Consider the following 17,425-nt stretch of genomic DNA (forward strand, 5'->3'; position numbering starts at 1 on the left):
AATCTGTAATAACTTGGTTGGTTGGTTTTTTTTACAACGATACTGCCCATAATCTGATTAGCTTTATAGAGCTTATTTTCAAGTGGGTAAAATGAGACCCTGCAGCACTGAATAAAAGAAAAAATATATATAAATAAATAAAGCATAAAAAACAGCATACAAACTGGCCTAGGGTTTCACTCATAGGTTTAAAAGGCTACCATGTTCACATATACTCTCTATTAATTTAGGTCAGTTTCACTTAAATATAATTTAATAAGCTGTTAGGTCATTTTAGTGTGTCTTTTCTTTCTTGGTTCCAAATAAAAGAGGAAAATACTTATGGAAACAATTAGATATCAATGAAATCTTGCCATACAGTACAGAGTTTATGCCCCCGCTTTAATCATCAATTTACAAAAAAGGAAAAAATTTTAAAGATACCCTAGGTAACATACAGCTTTTTTTAAAAATTAAAATTTATTGGGGTGACGCTGGTTAATAAGATTATACAGTTTTCAGGTGTACATTTCTATGATACAGTCTTCACAATTTGGGCATTTTGGCGCTCTTCCTTTGATTAATTAGATTTCTTACCACTTTCTCACCTAAACATGATGCTAGATAGTATAGAATTTAAACTTTTTAGTTATTAATGCCTTTTTTGTTTTGAAAGTTCTCTAATTGGAGCAACAAAATGTGAATCATTAATAGCAAATAAATGGACAGAGATGGGAGTATTCATTCAATCACCACATATTTATTGAGTTAACCCTTCCAGTCTTGCCTGTCCAAGGCACTGTGAATATGACTGTGAGCAAAAGACACACAAGGTTTGGCCTCTGGCCTCATCATTTACTAGGTGGACAAACTTTAGGTAGGTTATTGAACCTCTCAGAAGATATTCATTTCTTCATTTGTAAAATGGGATAGTTCCGTGTATGGTCTTAATAGAAATTAGAAATAAAATAAGTGGAACATCTGACACAGTACCTGGCATATCTTATATATTTAATAAATGGTAGCTGTGGTTTCTGGTTATGTTTATGTTATTAGCTGCTACTAATTTATTAAAGAGTTTGGCGTCCTGCAAACCTCAGAGGATACAAATTAAGATCACTTTTAAGTGATAAACTTTATATTAATTTTCCTGAATTGTGTCTCAGTGAGTAAGCTCTTCCAGCTTTGTTCCTCATGTGCTCAATAGCCCAGATTCCCAGGGATACCAAGAACAAAGAAAACACATGAATGATTAATTGATTTATAGATTCACTGAGATCCAGCACAATTTTAATAGATATTTTTTGCAGAAATTGACAAACTGATTCTTAGCTTCAAATAGAATAACTATTATGGTATCAGGTGGGTACTAGAGTTATTGAGGGGACCACCTCATAAGTTATATGTCTAACCACTATGCTCTATACCTGAAATTAATATAATATTGAATGTCAACTGTAATTAAATATTTTTAATTTTTAAGAAAGAAAGAAATGCCAAGGAGTGAGCATAGCCAATATGGAGAATTTACTCTATCAGATGTCAAGATCCATTATAAAGGTAGAATAATAAAGGCAGGGTGGGATTGGAGTAAAGACAGACAAATGGGCCAAATAAATGGATAGAATAGTGCTTAATACAAATCCACATATATTTGTGCACATGATTTATGAAAAGTTTGGCTCTTCAGAGCAGTGAAGGAAAGAACAATATTTTCAGTGTGGACAAAATGAATTAGGTAGCCATGTGTGAAAATAAAAAAAAAATAATATCTATTTCACAGCATTTAAAAATAATAAATTCCAGGTAGATCGTACCAGGAACCATGGAAGGTAAAACAATGAAGTTTATCTAAGATAATATAATAATATCTTTATAATGTAAGAATTAGAAAGTTTCTTTAAACAATATATAAAAATTACTAACCATAAGGGGAAATACTGAAAAACGAGGCTGTATTCAAATTAAGGATTTCTGATGATCAAAAAAATACCAATATGATGATCAAAAAGCTGGTGAGTGGGAGAAAACATGCGTACCAGATTTCATAAGTGTAATATTTATTGATGGCCTACTACATACATGCACTACCCACATGTTCAGCAGTATATATGTGTGTATGTGTATGTGTTGTTATACACACACATTATGTAACTGCATACATGCAAGCAAGAACTGGATAAAATATTCCAAAATATTAAAATGTTTATATCTGTGTTTGGGACCATGTATATTTTGTTTCCTATACAGTACATGGCTCATAAGAGACCCTCAAAAATACTTGATAAAGAAAATTTAAAAAGTGAGTTTGAAATTGATAGAATGCATGTGGAAATAAAAGATGAAGGGAGTGACAGAACTGTGGATTCAGATGAAATTATGCATGAAAAGTTAATAACATGTTCTAGGATGGGTTAAAAAAATACACAAAACAACAACAACAAACAACCCTTAGAAAAGACAGAACAAAGCTAATAGATCTGGAGACCATGGAGGAGTTAAGTGACTAAAAGTCACAATTCTGGCAATCATAAAAGCATCTAGTCTATGGTTGAACTGGAGGTCCCTGTGTTGGTTTCCTATAAAGTATACAATAAAAATAATAGTAATTTTTAATTTTCCCAATCCAATATAATTTAAGAAAATTCAATCCCAAGAATAAATATAAAATACATATTGTAACAAGTCTTTATAATTACCTATCCCTGAAATAGTCCCTTGCCTGCAAGGAAAAGAAGGGAGACAGGACAGGAGATCAATTTGAAAATTTCAAACAACAGATTTGTATTTGTGTGTTTATATCGCACTGTGAACACAGTTACCAGTGCAGCCGTATATCTTATATGCATTAACTCGGGGCACATGATGTATGTACAATTCGTAATGGGCAAGTGAAGAATTACACAAACGCTTGCCTGGGTCTGGGATGAGATTATTCAACCATGTACTTGCAAAGGAAACCAACTCCCCTCCTAAAGTGAGTTCAGCAGTAATGATCACACCTAACTGTGCTGTCGCCCATAAAATATCAGCATCTCTCAACCACCCTTCAAATGGTCTTTTCTCATACAAGGCATGAAGTAGGATGTTTTATAGAAACACATCTTTTCTAATAAAACATCATAAACCACATAGTAGTACAAGTTTAAAGAAAGTAGTGTTATACACTCAGGTGTTGCAAATGCAAAGATCCTAGGTGATGATGTACAAGTTATTTTAAAAAGTCATTATAAAAAGAGATCTGATATACAGTCCATGCTATCTGAGACAGTCCTTGGGACAGACTCCTAGGTCTCCTAGGTAATCGGTTTCTAAAGGCTTACCATTACACAAATTAAGCAATTAAAATATTATTTCTGCCCCCCCCCCTTATTTGAGAATCTCCTGAGTATTTACCCTAATTAAATTAATTTAAAATACTCTTGCATGGACAAATTGCAATATTTTTGATTTAGGTCAATTGGACCTCTGATTTTATAAATATACTAGATGAGGGACAAATTCTCCAAGCTTATTCTTTACGTTGAGTATAACTTTTTTTAAAAAAGATAACTTATATATATGTACCTTTATTGATTTCAGAGTGAGGAAGGGAGAGGGAGAGAGAGATAGAAACATCAATGATAAGAGTCATTGATCAGCTGCCTCCTGCACGCCCCTGACTGGGGATCGGGCCCCCAACCCGGGCATGTGCCCTGACCGGGAATCGAACCCCGATCTCCTGGATCCTAGGTCCACACTCAACCGCTGAGCCACGCCCGGCTGGGCGAGATATACCTTTTGATTCATTACAATACTGTAGGCTGTTTTAACAGAACTGATAGATATCATTTACTAAGAGTTGTCATGAGCTTGAATCGCTTCCCCAGTAGCAGAAACACAGCGTTCCATAGCAGCTCTGACCCTGGTCTCCGCAGTCTCCCCCCAGTATATGCAGTGAGGCAGCGAAGCCTTCTCTTGCAGAATGGCTTCCTGGCCCTCCCCACGCACCCCACTGTGTATGACGAACAAAGTTTCCGATCCACCAACTGCTGGAGTAGGCTTCTCGATCCCGACCAATCAAAGTTCTTGAGTGGTGTTTTTAGAATGTAAATCAAGGGGAACTAAACATTCTTTCTTGAGTGTCAGATCTCCTTACTAGCTCACTCTCCAAGGTTTGAAACCAGTTCTGTTTGACTCCAAACCCTACACATACCCCTCTGTACTATGCTGTAGAGGAGACCAAAACATAATATTCTATTTGATCTCATTGATCCTTTCTAAAATGCACATCTGATTCTACCATCCTGCTGAGAAATCTTCAGTACATCTTTACTGACTCAAAGTGAGATTCTTGAGCTAAACTGTATGTTGGTAAATAAGAAACATCAGTAAAACATACATAATCCACTACAGGCACTGTCTAGATCAAATGACATTGTTTTGTGTTGAGTTCCTTCTTTTCAAAGCAAGACTTCCTTGATAAAGAAAACAGTGAATTAATTTGCATCCCAGTGCAAACTCTTTATCTAGTCATGTATTTGTAACTAACAATTCACAGATGGGCATTTCACACTACATTAGTGTATAACTGTGGTCAGGGATGTTTTCTATAAAGGCCATACAGTAAATATTTTAGGCTTTGAAAGCTGATTCAATTCTGTCCTTAAAAGCATCTGTGGACTGTTTAAGTGAATGGTCACAGGCATATTCCATGAAAATCATGTATTTACAAAAACAGGCATCAGTCCAGAATTGGCACATAGGCCATAGTCTGCTCACCATGGATAAAGTCTCACCTAACCGGGATCCGAGGAACAACTTTCTATACAAATATCTGGCTTCAGCTATAATATATTACTTAACTCAGACACCCAGATTTATAGTCATTGTATATGTTCATGCAATTACTCAAATACATCATGTACTTTCTTATTCCTGTCTCCCTTGTACCAATCTTTCTTCTGGGCATACTAATAACCCTGTCCTTAGTCTTTCCTCTGTACTATTTTAATTTATTATTCATAACATATCTCAAAGATACTCTCATTTCCAAGCCTTCTTAGATTCCTAGACTCAAAATTCCTACTTCAAACTTACTTCCTGACCTAAAAATTTCATAGCATTTTATATGTAACTTTTTAAATGCATTTTCATATTAGATTTTAATTCATTGGATATGAAACTATGTGCCCCACTAGATCGTAAACACATCAAGGCACATATTTTAACTAATTTATTATAGAGTCTAGAACACCTAGTAAAGTGATTTAAACTCAACTGATAATATTTCCTACATCTGTTGCTAATTAAAAGCAGTCCAAAATTTCTGCTTTTTTATACCAAAACCCCCCTTTGCAAACACAAGGCATCTCAATTTTAAAAAAAGGACTTAAAATTTTAGCAGAGTGCTTTTGGATTTCTCTTTCCTAGCCTCATGAAATAAAAATGAAGTAATGAACATTTGTTGAAATTTTATATAGCCACCTAGGGGGTTTACCAGCTCAAAATTCAATAACAAAGGTACCAAAGCCAACTATTTTAATTAGGAGCACCCACAGTTCCTGTTTCAATATTATATGACACTCACTGGGGAACAGTTTTTTGTGAAGCAAGTAGAAAAACATTAAAAAAATAACTGAAAATTTTAAAAGTCTAAGAAATTACACATTTGGTTATCTTTATTTATCTTCTAATTCCAAAACAAGATTTTAAAAGCCTCACTCATGTAAGTATATTTTTATAAAATAGATTTTAAGCCAAAAGAACACTAGGTTTTGAGATGTATACAGTAAAATATTGAAGGTTTTTCTATCAGTCTTTAAATTCGTAAGCCTTTAAATTAGGGAATCTGAAATAATAGTTTGTCACTGGACACTCACAACAAACCTAAGAAAGCAGGATTATAATCATTACTACTTCATAGATGAGATAACTAAAATTTAAAAATTTGCCAGTGGTAATTCCCTAGATGAGTGTTGAAGCCAGGACTGGACTTTGATCCATCTCTCCATGTTTTATATTATAATGAGTTCTCCTTTGAGTGGTGTCTGAACCACCAGCATCACATGGAAACTTGTTTAAAATGGAAATTCTCGGGCCCTATCTCAGTAAGACCTACTGAATAAAACTCTGGGGAGAGGCTCAGCAATCTGTTTAACAAATTCTCCAGGTTATTCTGGTACATGCTAAATTTTGAGACTCTGCCTAAAACCACTTACAGTAACAGTTAAAATGGTATTTACAGTTCCAAGTTGCTAAATCAAAATGTCAATCCAAAACAAATACCAAGAAAAATAGATATTCTAGCTTTGTTCTTCTCAAAATGAATGCTCAGGGGAAAACAAATAACTGTAAGATTAAAACAAAATTGTGATATTTGATTTTAAAACAATTCACTTTCCATTACATATTGTATATAAAATAGGTCTGATGTTCTAGCAAAAAAAGAAAAAAGGAAGACAAAAAAGCTAGTTGGGAAGGGTATAGGTTGGAATTCTTAGTCAAATATATTTGAGAAACAATGCATAACATTTACACACACACACAATTTCTTTTAATGTAAATAGCTCTTCAGGAGTTGGAAGTTGTATAACCAATTGTCTATTTTACTGTTCTTGCTTTTTTGTTTTTGTTTTTTAAATCCTACATTCCTAACACATTTGACCCAATAAAAATAATAGTCTGCCTCATGGTAAGCACTCAAAAAATATTTGTTAAGTGAGTGAATCAAACAAAACTAGTGACTTGTTTGTGAGAATCCCTAGATAAGTAATACCTAATAGAAATTTTCTGACCTAGCTTTCAAAACATATTAGAAAAAGTTATCAGATATAAAGTTACTATAAAATTTTATACAAGTAAATAGTACAAGAAGAAGACATAACATTCCTTAATGTACATGAGCCTAACAACAAAGTGTTAAACTATGTGAGGCAAAAACAAATAAAGAAATAGATGAATTCACTACCATAGTTAGAAACTTCAACACCCCTCTACCAGAAATGGACACATTCAGCAGGCAAAAGATCAATAAGGATGCAGTTGAACAAAACAACATCATTAATCAACTGCATATAATTGACATCTGGAGACTACTTCATTCAATGACAACAGATTACACATTTGTCTCAAGCTTACATAAAACAGTCACATCTAATGAGGACTGTTAACCAAAATACATAAATAATCCTTAAAACCAACAATAAAAAATCAAATAACTCAACTCAATTAAAAAAATGTACCAAAGACCTGGATACCTCACCAAAGAATATATAAAAATGGCAAATAAGGATATGTCAGCAGGGAAATGCAAATGCAAACAACGAGATACCACTACACACCTATCAGAATGGGTCAAAAACTAGAACACTACCACCACCAAACGCTGGAGAGAATGTGGGGGACCAATAAGCCTCCCTCATTGCTGGTGGGAATGCAAAATGCCACAGCTGTTTTGGAAGACAGTTTAGTGGTTTCTTACAAAGCTAAACATGTTCTTACCATATGATCTAGACATTACGCTCCTTGATATTTACCCAAAAGAGTTGAAAATTTATATCCACACAAAAACCTGCACATGAATGTTTATAGCAACTTTATTCATAATTTCCAAAACTTGGAAGAAACCAAGACATCCTTTAGCAGGTGAATGGATAAATAAACTTCAGTACATTCGACAATGGGATATTATTCAGACCTAAAAATAAATGAGCTATCAAGCCATGAAAAGACCTGTGGGAACCTTAAATGCACATTACTAAGTCAAATAAGCCAATTTAAAAAGCCTACATATTGTATAATTCCAATTATGACATTCTGGAAAAGGCAAAACTTACGGAGACAGTGAAAGGATCTGTGGTTGTCAGCAGTCATGGGTGGGGGGGAGGGATGAATAGGTAAAGCGCACAAGACTTTTATAGCAATGAAAATGCTCTGTATATGACCACATGCGGCATAGATGTCATTATACATTTATCCAAACCCATTCAATGTATCACACCAACAGGGAGCTACAGTGTAAAATATGGATTTGGAGTGTTTTGATGTATCATTGTAGTAGGTTCATCAATTGTAAGAAACGCACCAGGATTCATTCTAGAGAATGATGCAGGGCTCACCTAGCACGTAAGGGAAGGGTCTGCAGACAGAGAGACGGATACACATTGTGAATACAAGTGAGGTGAAAGACACAAAAATACTTAATACATTTAAATCTGTTACCCAAACGATATTGTCATTACTTTATTGATTTCAGTGTCAGGCAAAAATAAATTAAAAGAGAATTCTTAATATATCCTGAAACAATATTAGCCAGCCATGTCTGTAGTGAATGCATTTATTTATTAAGACTTTTTATCTTAAACATCATTTACATAAATACACCCTGATATCCCTCTAATTTGCCCGATGTGTCCTACCAGTATTATCACTTTCTGTAGGTTCCCTAACATGAAGAAGACTGAGAAGCACAGATATATTCAAGCCTCCTTCCCCATTTATTGGCCAATAAATTTAGCTGTAGGAATATAGGGACTGAAAGAAGGGAGAGAGCAGAAGTAAATCACTGTCTCAGAAACGGAATATCTGTAATGGAGAGACAACTTCTCTGACCTTCCTTTGAAAAGCAGTTTTGCTTATTTCGTAATCTAAAATCAGTATAAAACTGCTACTGTAGGAGGTAATACAAGTATACAAGGAAGCAGTCAACGTAAATGGAAAATACATTGTCAGGTGTATATGACAATTTCAAATATGCAAATGAGTCAAGGTTGTCCAAGCAGATTCTTACTGCTTCAATATTATCAGGATCTAAACAAAGTTTGAAAACATGTCCTAGTCTCAAAATTTAAATGCTTCCTGTATTTGAATATTCACATCTGGAAATACCTTTCCAGATGTTACAGGCTATGCTGCCTTGAGATTTTAAATACTTCCACCTTTGTACCAATTTTTTTTTTTTAAAGAAAAGCCTCTCTGTACTGAACCAGAAATTAAATTAGTAATAGAGCATCAGTAAGTGCCGGCTACGATGTCTAAACCTGTCTATAAACTGACACGCGGATTTATGCATTTGAGAGATCAGATGAATCGGTTCAGTTCTTAACCTCCTGACAATCATATGTAAATGAGGAGATTCAGGTTGTGCTATTACTTCCCTGTGCTTGTCACCAGAGTTCAATATCAGTATTTTAATGCCCTGTATACTTTGTTAGGGAGGATCATGAATTATCATTCTTTGACCTTTACACTATTCTACAGCTTTGCTCATCAGCAGTGATTGGTTATTTATAGTATCACTGGTCTGTGATGAAAAGGTCAATCTGAATTCTGAATGTATAAAAATGGTAGATCATGTTAGAAGTATTTTAAAAGGTAAACAGACACCACCACAGTGTTTTGTGGCCAACTGTCTGTTTTTCTAATAATATGAGTACAGAATGTCAGAACTGGAATCTATACTAAGGCAGTCCTAGTAATGAAATGGAAATGGTACAAGCTACAGCAGTTAAGTACTGTTAAAAGGAAACTCTTTTTTGATTTCAACATGAGCAGTAAAAGGGCCTGGCCCAGGATAATTTAACAGCAGAGCTTTCCATTTCATAAAAAGTCTATCATGTCTTCATTTTATACCAGGCTTTGAAATATGCTGATTCTATTACCTGGAATTATTGGGTGTTCATATTTACGTCTTAGAAATTTTACTGATAAAAAATTAAATTTTTGAATTTAAGAATTTAATTTTGAAATAATGTAATAAATACAATAAATAAACCCATTCAATTTTTAAAATCTACATTTTCTAAATAACTTGCTAAAAGCATTCCCAGATGTTATGAGTTCATGACATCCTAGTTAACAGTTTGACTGTGTTTAGTTAGAATACTTTGTGTTTAATTTAAAAGAGACTACAAAGTAATGCCTGGCAAGAAATTTAGATCTCCACTTTAGGGAGAACATGAGAAATTTTCATTTTAAATTTAGTGATTTCCCCAAAGAAATTCTAGATCAAAATGTTTTCATGTCTTTTTTTTTTTTACCAGAAATTTCATACATCTCATTTAAAATATATCCAAAGTTAATATAGATATTATATCTGTGCATATGCATTAATATAACATATAAGGGAATAATCTACAAAAGCATTAAAATTCTATCAATAGAAGTTTAGGAAAAAAGACCTAATTTTATTCTCAAAATTTTATCATTACCACCAATCTACTTTGGCTTTGTCTTCAACTTAGCTTTATCTTTTAAGGACTCCCCTCCTTTGGTCCAAATATTAAATGTTTCAGCTTTGTCGTCTTATCTTTTCATCATTTTTTTTCTTATAGTCACCTGCCATGTGGGCAGCACTATGCTAGATGTTGCTTTCCATTGAGATGGTTATAATGTCATGAAAAAATTAGACAAGTAAATTAATATTGATGGTACTGATGTAATACAGAGAATACCTAGCACAAGCTACAAAGTGATCTGCAGATGGCTGCTACTTGTGTTGGACTTGGAGATGCACAGAAGAAACCAAGCTGTGAACCGAGGTGGGCTGCCACTAGTTCTGTGCCTGGGACTACTTTGCAAGAGGTAGAGGGTTCACAGAGGCCAGATGATGCTGCTTTAAGAGATTTTAGGAAAGTGTGAAGTATGAGGCAAGAGAGGCCAGCTATATGGAAAAGCTACTGGAAAAGGCTTGGATGGGCCCACAATTTGGGTAGGGTAGGGTCTCAGGGAATCACCAGGGTGGGGTGAACAGTGTGGGCCAGGTTGATGGAGACTCAGATATGGTGTCCACCTGTCAGCTCGGAGTAGGGGGGGGGCTCTCAGAAGAGGAGCACATATGTTTGGGAAAAAGCTGCCATCCTAACTCTCCCCCTGATGCCAGACAATTAAGTTCCTCCCCATATGTTCTTGGTGCCTTTCAAGCTGCTGCCCCCGTGCTGGAGCTCAGAGGGAGTCTGAATCAGTCTGTGTGCTGGCCCTTCAAGAGGATCTGCCTGGGACTCCAGCAGCCCTCTGTCTCCCTCAGCCACAATCCCCACTGGTTTTTACAGTCAGAAGTTATGGGACCTCTCTTTCTGGCACTGGAACCCTGGGCTGGGGAGTCTGGTGTGGGGTTGGTCCCCTTGTTTCTCAGAGGGGATCTCTGCAGCCAAGATATCCCTCCTGATTTTAAACTGCCACACATGGGTGTAGGGCCAACCCATTCCATGTCTCTGCCCCTCCTACCAGTCTTGATGAGACTTTTTCTCTAGATCCACAGTTGTAGGACTTTTGTTCAGCTAGATTTCAGGTGGTTCTGAATGATGGTTCTATAGTTTAGTTATATTTTTGATGTGGTTGTGGGAAGATTTGAGTACCACATTTACCTATACCTTCATCTTGATGGGATATCCTTGATGGGAGTTTATTATTGTGCATGGTGTAAGAAAGTGGTCTAATTTCACTTTTTTGCACGTATCTGTCCAATTTTCTCAACACAATCTATTGAATAGACAATCTTTACCCCATTGTATGTTCTTGCCTCCTTTGTCAAATATTAATTGACCATAAAGGCATGGGTTTATTTCTAGGCTTTCTATTCTGTTCCATTGATCTATATGTGTATTTTTGTGTTGGTACCATGCTGTTTTGGTTACTATGGCCTTGTTGTATAGTTTGAAGTCAGTTAGAGTGATTCCTTCAACTTTGTTTTTCTTTCTCAGGATTGCTGTAGCTATTCAGGGTTTTTTGGGCGTTTTTTGTGGTTCCATTTACATTTTTGGAATATTTGTTCTAGTTCTGTGAAACATGTTATTGGTATCTTGATAGGAATTGCATTGAATCTATAGATTGTTTTGGGTAGTCTGGACATTTTAATGATGTTAATTCTTCCTGTCCATGAACATGGTATATGCTTCCACTTATTTGCATCTTCTTCAATTTCTTTCTTCAGTGTCTTATAATTTTCTGAGTACAGGTCTTTTACATCCTTGGTTAAATTTATTCTTGGGTATTTTTTTTTATTGTATTATAAAGGGGGTCCTTCTTTCCCTTTTCTAGTCCTGCTAGACTAAAAGGAGATATCCTTCCAGACTCTACAGTCATGTTCCTCTCTTATAGTTGAGTGATTGCAGTACTTCTTTGGCATCAGAGATTTCCAATGGTCACAGGGAACACACTCTTTTGATAATCAACTTTACTCAATACAATAGAATGTTTCCCTCAGATATAATTTTTCTTTCTTTTATTTCTTATCTGCTGTTTTGTAAAACATCCCCTTCTCAAGAGCTCTTCATTTCTGTTTAAGGTACTACCACTCTTCCAGTCACCAAGGCACCAAACCTGGGATCCAAATATTTCCCTGCCAACCACTTGCTCTGATTAAGTTTTTATATTATAAAACTAAGGTTTATCATTCCTCCCCAGTGGGTATAACCACCACTTTATCATTGCTTGGTGAATTTCTGTGTAGCTATCTAAAGCCAGCTCAAAATTATTTTTATCATAATGTATATTTTTGTTTATTTTTATTGTGTGCACTATCAAGCCTCCCAACTTGGTGCCCAGATAACACTGTACCTTTGTTATAGTCCTTCTTTCTGTTTTAAATGATACCTCATTTTTAAAAATCTGTCTTGTCTGTATTCCTAAATTTTAAAATTCTTGTATCTCCTCCTGTTACTTGCTTAAAATACTTTTTATAACAGCTATGCAAATATCTCTTTTCCCATTTAAATTTTAATTTAACATAGGGGCTGCTGATCAAAAAACAACCAAATGTGTTCTTTTAAAATATACATATTTTCAATTACAGTTGACACACAATATTATATTAGTTTCAGGTATACAGCACAGTGATTAAACATTTATATAACTTATGAAAAGATCAACCCCATAAGTCTAATACCCATCTGACACCATATTATTACAATATTATTAACTATATTCCCTATTCTGAACTTTACATCATTGTGAATGTTTTTATAACTGGAAATTTGTATATCTTAATCCCTTTCCTATTTTTACCCCACCCCTCTCCCACCTGGCAACCATCAATTAGTTCTCCATATCTGTGAGTTTATTTCTGTTTTGTATGTTCATTTATTTTTTATAACCCAGATATAAGTGAAATTATATGGTATTTGTGCAAAAATATCTCTTAAACTGCTATTTAACATGCCTTCAAAAGTAACATTTCTTAGAGACTATAAATGATCTTATGAATATAGTTAGTATATTTATGAAGCTGTGTATGTAGTCACTACAATCTCATAAAAATTTGATTACATATATGGAGACAGTTTCAAAAAAATAGCAATGATGACAGTTTTTAAAACCTGCAATGTATCCCAAACTTTATTATCCCAGAAACTGCATTACTTGTGGTGTTATGCCACAAATAAAATATCTAAATAATAATCTTATGATTGTAGAAATTTAAGAACTCTTTTTAATTATTTTATGCTGAATAATAATAAAGAAAATTGAATTACTTCATAAAAATGAAAACAATTATAAGTAAATAATAAATTAGTCTAATTAAAACAAAGTTCACAGAACTAGTACATTTCTAATGAGATCATTAAGATTGCTTGCACTTCCTTAAAATAATTTTTATTATTTAAATCTCAACTTCTTCTCAAAATGCAATGCTATTTACAAAAACACATATGATACAGTATCACATCATAAACTAAAAGATACACACACACACATACATATGTATGATAATAAGAAGATAAAAAAAAGTGGAGACACTAAATGGGGCCACGGATAAAGCACAGATCAAAAATGCATTCTATAAGTTCCACAGGGTCACTGACAATAGATTATGAACAGAAAAGCATAAATAGTAATATAATTCAGAGCCCAAGAAAACACAAAACTAAACCAATACTTCAATAAAATTATATTACGTGCTCATAACAGACTAAAAACTAATTTTTCACAAATATCTTAGGAGAAAAGGTCTGTGCTAGACAGCATTATTACTAAGAACTACCTCTGCTCCCACTTTATGGTTAATTTGAAAATCATATAAACTCTTAGGAATAATTTATGTTTTTCAAGTCAGAGGCATTTGGATAGCTGCATTAAAGTCCTATCATTCTGTAAATTAATATCTTCTTAAAGTTCAAAATAGGAGCATCACATTTAAACAAAAAGCTTCACACCACAAAGAAACAGCTGTCTTCCCTTTTGCACATTTCTATGCCTACTCAGGGAACAGACAGCAAATGTAGAAGATAACAGCGCCTTCTTTTCTGCTCTATTAAAGCTCACTATACTTTTATACTGAACCTCATGTAGACCTTATTAATTTTGTTCAACTTATTTTAGTATCTCAAAATTCACAGAAAAGTTTAAGTGCAAGTTAGTGAATTCCTTTTAAATAGAAGTTTAAAAACTCACTTTGATGGTAATCCTTGGTGACTGAAAACATTAAACTAAATTAATAATGTTTATAATGAAGATTAAAATGTCAAATTGAAAATAAAAGTAAATCAAGCAGTACAGGTGGAGAAATGTTTCCATTAAAATAAAATTAAGAAGTTTGAATGCAGATTATAGTAAGGGACGCATTTAGCTAACTAGGAAGACACTTTAAAAAGCAATCTCAAAAGGAAAAAAAAACAAAAAACATTTTTAAAGCACTTTTCTTAGTGCTGGAATTTAGGAAAGACATGAAAAAAAATGCAGGCCATTGGATTCTATGAGATGTATAACCTAGTAGGAGAAAGAAAATAAACCAGGATGGATATATACAAAAAAAAAAAAAAGATAGAATTAATGCTAAATATCTGAAAAGAAGAGCCTTAAAGGATATTATTAAAGTAAAAACAAAAAAAAAAATTCTTTACATCTCAACCTCTCCCACCCTTCACTTGACAAACATCCTAAGGCGTAAATGATATCATTTCCTTACTGGCATCTTGATCACAGCCAAGTACTTTCTCTACCATCCCTAGTAATTTCTAGTTAAGGTTTCATAAGATTTAATTCTGATATAAATACTCAGTGCCCTTAAACTTTAATATAATGACATTGCTTTGGGGGGATCTGTAAGGTTATTTTCTAGACACATAATATTTTGTTACACTATCTTTCAGTACCATCAAAGATATGATGCCAACCTCAGAAACAAAAGTTGTTTACTTCTTTCCTAAAGTGACAACTTTTCATCTTTTCTAAGTGGCACCCTTTAATTTTGTGAATTTCTCTATTCCTTTTTAGAGTCCCACCCTTTCCTCTTTATGCCAGATAATAATTCACAGTGTATTGGGGTGAGTGTATGTTACAAACAGAGCAGAAAATTCTTCTTCAGTACTCTAGAGAAGCAATCATTCATGATAAATGGTAAAATATAAAGGTATTGCCTCTGTTGACCTCTAGCTTATGGTCCAGGGAAGACATATAAGGTCTTTGCTTTTCAGAGATACTATTTCTTTCTAGTTCATGTCAATAAAACCCCCTCAACTATTTCAACAAATTTTCTTCCAGCTTTCTTTCTTTCTTTCTCAATCTTTTCTACACTCATATACCAGATTTAATTTTAATTCACTTCTATTATCTTCTGATTCATTTGTATGAAAAAACCTGAAATGATTCCTGTGTGTGCCAACAGTCCTCCCCTCCGACTGCCAATATTAAACTCCTCAGCACAGTATTTCTTGCTCTCTGCAATTTGATGCAACATTTCTTCCCAATCTTACCCACACTGTAAGAACTACACATTTAAAGTTGTATTATGAGACATGTACTTTGATGATTGTTTTGCTTGCATTTTTGTACTTGTGGCTGACAATAACCATATATACTCTTATACCCATTTTTTCAGATGATGAAATTAAAATGCAGACAGTTTATTCCATCACCGAGGTCCACATAGCTAATGAATGCTGGATGTGGGTAAATCTAGTATTATTTGATTTCAGGGTTTGTTCACTATAGTAGGCTCAATAATGGACCCCTAGATACCAGATTCTAACCCCTAGAACCTTGTAAAACCTGTTACCTTATATGGCAAAGCCTATGCAGATGCGATTAAATTGAAAATCTGAGATTTAGTGATAAACCTGAATGATCTAGAAGAATGCTAAACAGACTCACAAATGTTTTTATAAGAGTAAGGCAGAGGGAGATTTGACCCAGATGGAAGAGGCAATGTGACCATGAATGCAGACAGGAGACTGATATAACCACAAACTAAGGAATGAGACAATCACTAGAAACTTGAAGAGGCAAGAAACAGATTCTCCTCTAAGTCTTCAGCGTGGGAATAGCCCTGCCAGTATCTTGATTTTGGCACAGTGGTACTGATTTCAGGCTTTTGGCTTCCAGAACTGGGAGAAAGTTTATTTCTGTTGTTTAAAGCCATCGACTTTATGATAGTTTTTTACAGTAGACATAACAAACTAATACAGGCACTGAATCCTGCTCCACACTGAAGCCTTTAGATCAACCCCTTGGTTCCCAAATCAGAACCAATTTGAGAAAGAATTAGAGTGATGGCCAAAGGTCTGGGATCAAGGACATTTCTTTCTGATCTGTAGTGGCCTGAATAGAAAAATCGAACAACCCAAACCTAAAGAAAATGAGGGGCTCAGAGGCTGGGAATACTCTTAGAAAATAAGGCACAAAATAAGAGTTGGAGAAGCATCAAAGAAGATTTAGGCCAAAAGTAACACTAAATACTTATTTTAGCTCCCCTTAGTTTTCATATAGTTAAAGAAAAATGGGCTCTTGAACATGGCAGGGTTAGTCCCACAAGATGGAGATAGGTGATTGCGCCTGAAGGGAGGAATGCCCAAGTAACCACAAGCTAGTAAGGCAGGTTTGGTGAATATAGTCACATGGATTCACACTGGAAGACTGAGTACTGTTAAAATGTCCATACTACCCAAAGGAACCTACAGATTTGATGCAACTCCTACCAAAATTCCAAAGGCATTAACAGAAATAGGAAAAACAATCCTAAAATTCTATAGAAAACAAAAGACCCCAAATAGGCAAAGCAATCTTGAGAAAGAAGAATGAAGCTGGAGGCACCATACTTCCTGATTTCCAACCACACTACAAAGCTATAGCAACCAAAACTGTATGGTACTGGCATAGAAACAGACACACAGGTCAATGGAACAGAGTAGAGAGCTCAGAAATAAACCCATGTGTATATGGTCAACTAATATTTGATAAGAGAGCCAAGTATACTCTATGGGGAAAGAACAGTCTCTTCAATACATGGTGTTGAAAAAAGAATATTCACATTCAAAAGAATGAAGTCAGACCCTTGTCTTCCAGGATTCACAAAAATTAACTCAAAATGAATTAAAGGCACGAACATGAGGGCTGATTCTATAAAACTCCTAGAAGAAAACATAGGGACAAATATCCTTGATATTGATCTTGGTAATGATTATTTGGATGTGACACCAAAAGCACAAGGAACAAAATAAAAAATAATAAAGTGAGTCTACAACAAATTAAA

At 34.5% G+C, this 17,425-nt stretch overlaps 1 protein-coding gene across 1 annotated transcript in view; it reads right to left on the reverse strand.

The window, feature by feature from the left end:
• Positions 1-17,425, reverse strand: part of MALRD1 (MAM and LDL receptor class A domain containing 1) — a gene marked incomplete at its 5' end in the record, with an annotated part of 544,166 nt that overhangs the window by 348,521 nt on the left and 178,220 nt on the right. The gene's annotated exons all lie outside the window — the stretch shown is intronic.

The sequence above is a fragment of the Miniopterus schreibersii genome (assembly GCF_964146895.1).
Source record: "Miniopterus schreibersii genome assembly, chromosome: 1".
In the NCBI taxonomy this organism is placed as follows: Eukaryota; Metazoa; Chordata; class Mammalia; order Chiroptera; family Miniopteridae; genus Miniopterus; species Miniopterus schreibersii.